Here is a 5,000-nt window from a genome sequence, read left to right as displayed (position 1 = left end):
CTCACTTAACTGTATTATCCAGACTATAACAGAGCTTTGTGTGTTGGTCCGTTAAACTTCTGTATGGTCAATGTTGTGAGCTTCTTAGCCTAGCGCATACAATCTATTAACAATAAAGTGAATGAGATCGACTTCTTTCTGATATTCGTTATTGTTTTTATACCGCCAAAAAGGTGACTACACATCACACGATTTTCTTGATCAGATTATATAAAGTTTTTAGTTTATTGATGCTATGCGTTTATTCAAAAAGTTCATAACATTCGCCAGTCGGATATAACGTACCAACACACAAAACTATGTGTAACTCTGAACGTTTATGGTTTAATTGAGAGAATTTAGTGAATACTACTCATAAAATGGGTGGCGAAAAGCAAAAACAAAACCCGAGTGACATCAATTTAATTCTGTCTATAGTTGACGTCACTCAGGTATTTGTTGTTGTACTTTTCCAAACATGTTTATGAGTAATTTTCACCTTTAAGATTCAACCCGACAAGAACCGACAACGACATAATATTCCTGGGCGGGGTAGCCAAAACTGGCCTCAGTAAGTAAAATCCAATCGTTGTGAAGGAAATGACAGGCCTGTCACTGTCGCAGGATGTTTTCAGCTTTGATTTTTATAAATTTGCCGACAGAAAATAAAATATGTTGTAGAAATTCCGATTTGAATCCTATTTTATTTGCGGGTGAAAATCATTGACAGTGCACTTGTTTGGTAAAAATCGGGGGGAAATTACGACTTTGGTGATAAAAAATGACTTTGATAACAATTTTTGTAAATTTTAATAAATATTATGAATAATGTATAACTCCCTTATTTGTGGGGCGATTTTGTCATTCGTGGTATCAATTTTATTGTAATAAAGAGATAGGAACTTCAGAGTTATTTTTTCTGATGCGAAATTATTACTTTGTAATTTTAGCACTAAGAAAAGTAGTTGGTAAATAAATTTGGTTGACCTCTTTGATCTACCGCCACCGTCCATTGTGTAGAATAGCGTCTCAAAGTCTTCGACCAATTACAGGCTATCTATCCAGCTGGCCGAAACAAAGACACTTCTCGCCGTCCATGTATTAGGCTATTGTTATGCAAGGAATATAACACCTTTTTGAGTAGGCCTAAAGGCCTAAAGGCTAAAATCTAAAAGTTTCTTTCAAATATAACTAGAACATAATTTGGCTTTTTTACCTATCAACCATGCCTGGATAATTTATTCAACAACGTGGTGATTGGGACGCAACTATGCGATGAGCGTCTTCCACTGTTTCAGCGATGACTCAATGTATTGTTGAAGGCTGTTGACACGTGAGCTGTCAGAACGACCTATCGTTGAAAGGTCAAGATGCTCAATAGCCAATCGTTCTTCAATCAAAAAACTTAAGAACTCACGAGATCAAAAGTTTGAAATGTGGTGATGGACGGACCTATGAAATCGTTTCTGGGCGGAGTTTAGCCATGAGTGACCGTAGAAAACGAAAAGGCGACTGCAGATATCAAAGGGTAGGCTTATATCATCAAAGGATGTCTACATGATTGACATGGCCATATGGGGAACTCATTATCTACTCCCCCAAAAAGAATCTGAACACGAAAGGGACTATAGATAGTATGCAGATGACGTCACTCATGCCTTTGTTATTGTTTTTGCCATCCGCGTTTGTGAGTTGTTCTCACTAAACTATATTAACCAGCCTATAAAAGTTCATGGTTACACAGAGTTTGTGTGTTGGTCCGTTATACTTCCGGATGGCAATGTTGTGAACTCCTTGGCCAAGCGCATTCTATCTATAAACGTTAAAGATTAAACATAGTCGTGTGTGTTGGTCCGAGCTACTTCCGGATGGCAATGTTATGAGAGCTTCTTAGCCAAGCGCATACTATCTATTAACCAGAATATAGATAGAACTTGTCTTTGTTATTGCTTTTTTCCAAACATGTTTATGAGTTATTCTCACTTATTTGTATAGATAGAATGAAGTTGATGTCACTGAGGTCTTTGTTATTGTTTTTTGCCATCCGCGTTTATGAGTATTTCTCACTAAACTGTATTAACCAGTCTATAAATGGTCATGGTACACAGAGTATTGTGTGTTGGTCCGTTAAACTTCCAGATGGCAATGTTGTGAGTTTCAAAGCCACGCGCACAGTTTCTGTCCATAGTTTTCTATGTTGGTTCTATTGATCAAGTGGTTATTTAACTTAAGCACATACTATTGATAGTAAAACCTGTGTAGTTTGCTACGTTTGCCAATCAATGCCATTGTTAACATTGTGACGACTGTCCGAGAGGGGCGGTTATGTTCCCTTCCTCTAAGTGTCTATAGATAGAACGAAGTTGACGTCACTCAAGCCTTTGTTAAAAGTTTAAGGTTACACAAAGTTTTGTGTGTTGGTTCGTTATACTTCCGGATGGCAATGTTATGAGTTTCTTAGCCAAGCGTATACTATCTATAGATAGATCGAAATTGATGTAACTCAGTTCTTTGTTATTGTTTTTTTTTATCCAGCCATTTTTATGAGTATTTCGCATTAAATTGTATTAATCAGAGCATAAACCGTTAAGGTTACACACAGCTTTGTGAGTTGATACGTTATAATATCTGGCTGGCGGAAATGACCTAAGCGTACACCATCAATAGCATACCGCTCCTCATCCTCCGCCACCCCCACCCCCACCCCCCCCCCTCCCCCCAACCGAACACATACGCCACGTGGGATGAAGCTCCGTGAACTTTAAATAAATAGCATGTTAGATCCCGTTAGTTTCAAGGGGTGTGGCAGCGAAAGCTAGGAGTTAAATTTTGTTTAATTCTCCTTCCTGAATTTCTGGAGGTCAAATTTGGATATAACGACCCTTTATAATTGTCACTCCTTTAGTATCATTCGGGGCTGTTGTGGTTTGGTGGCTACCCTCAGCGGCTCTTGCTTAGGAGATGAGGTGAGGATAAACTCCCCGATGGTGTGGGTACCCTGTAATGTACCCTCAACCAATCGATTGTTGCAATAGATAGATACCCACGCCTCTCGGACAGTCGTCATAATGTAAACAATGGCAGTGATTGGTTAACATAGCAAACTACACTGGTTTTATTATCGATGGTATGTGTCTAGATAAAATACCCACTGTTCTATCATAGAAACGAAAGAGAAAACTATGTGTAAACTTAAACGTTTATAATATGATCGAGAGAATCGTGTGATAACTAATCACCCATTAAGCGGTATAAAAACAATAACAATGATTTAGAGAGAGAGATCGATTTCATTTATGTGCGGCTATGTGGTCTTGCGGTATGACACACGCTTTCGGATCGGAAGGTCCTGGGTTCGAGCCTCGCGCTCGGCGCATAGTAGAGTCCTTGGAAAAGGCTCTTTACTCAGGTGTAAAATGAGTCAACAGCGTTGTCTTTGTCAGACAAAATGTCCCGTCCTACATGTTAAATGTTGCTTTTGACCAGGGACCCAGGGGCGTGGCTCTATTGGTTCAACTGGTGCCTGGCATGTTTTTAAAATCGATAACAGCATTTTTTTAAATATATAAAATTGAGAAATGGTATATACCGCCTTTTGTCAACAGTGCGAAACATACTCCCTTTCTGTCACAACGTCTTCTATCCACGCTTCTATCCCGATTCACACAGTCCGTTGATGACTGTCAGCGACTGTGTACCATGACTGAGCGAGTGACTGGATTTCCCCACTGGAGCGGATTTTGTTTGGATCCATTAAAGGCTATTACGATCAGTGTTGCCACATTGACTACCTGAGAATATGGCTCGAATTATTACAATCTTCAAATACGAGAAAAACAACCCGCCTCAGATGCCGAGCAATATTTGCTACAACTCTGGTGGACTGGGGAATACGCTAATGTTGGTCATTTACGTCATAGTATGGGAACTTCGACCATCTTAATTATTGTCGAAATCACGATTATTAACAAGTTCATTTGTTTCTCTCTCTTTGTCGTGATTATTGAATGAATAAATGAATGAATTTATATAGCGCCTAGATCCACAATGTGCTCAGAGGCGCTTTACAATGCAAATAAAACAACAATAAATTGATAATTTAAGCATAAAATCTACCATATTGGAATAGCATTAATCAATTTATAATTTAATTACCACGCACTGTGCTACAAGATGAAAATTTAGGATATCTATAACACGTATAAATACGACCTGAAATTGGGGAGATGCAATTTGGTTTGGCTAGGGCTATTGGTCAGTACTGACCCCCAGACGCTAGTACCTGCGTGTCAGTGCTGACGAACAGGCGCCAGCGCCTGGGGGTCAGCACTGACCAATAACCTGGTGTTATTGGTCAGTATTGAACAACAGGTGCCGCCGCCCACAGACAGCCTCTCTTTGGTCTGTGCCACCGCCCGCCATTAATCAGCACTGACGAACATCGGGCCTGTTCGTCAGTGCAGACAAAGACCTCTTCGCACTTATTCGTCACTTCCTAAAGTAAAAAAATACAATTAAAATCCCAGGCTTTCAAGGCCAACTTATCCGATGACACTAAGCAACACTTGGTCACTTAGATAAATTTGATGTCTAACGCGTTAGATCGTGGCCTTCGTAAAGTTATGGCATGATACTTACCAAAAAATGACGTCAAACTGCCAGTCTTTTGCCATAAAAGAAAACAAATCGTGAGTCGTATTCAGTAGTTCAACCAACGAAATAACTTGTTTCCTTGAACTCTACTAACAACTCATTAACCGGTGCAAAAACCAAATAATGACGTCAAACTGCCGGTCCTTTTGGATTTCAGTATCAGGCTATAACATAACGATGGCTACGGTTAGATGCCGTTGGGCAACGATATGACTGTCGTTGTTTCAAGCCACCATACGATTCTTTTTTATTTTATGTTGTCTTTGTGTGTATGTGTTTTTGTTTTTCTTTTTTTTTTTTCGTATATTTTCGTTATTGCTTAAATTAAAGAAAAATAGAGGAAACGTGTTATAATATAATATTTCTTG

At 39.1% G+C, this 5,000-nt stretch overlaps 1 protein-coding gene across 2 annotated transcripts in view; it reads right to left on the bottom strand.

Moving 5' to 3' along the window:
- LOC144967707 (phosphatidylinositol phosphatase PTPRQ-like) overlaps positions 1-5,000 on the bottom strand; it is a 114,344-nt gene that overhangs the window by 76,163 nt on the left and 33,181 nt on the right. The window lies entirely within an intron of this gene.

Source organism: Berghia stephanieae, chromosome 3 (genome assembly GCF_034508935.2).
Source record: "Berghia stephanieae isolate SIO BIC M18660-M18661 chromosome 3, UCSD_Bste_1.3, whole genome shotgun sequence".
NCBI classification, from domain to species: Eukaryota; Metazoa; Mollusca; class Gastropoda; order Nudibranchia; family Aeolidiidae; genus Berghia; species Berghia stephanieae.
Note: the sequence above shows the minus strand (reverse complement) of the source record. Positions and strands in the feature narration are given on the sequence as shown.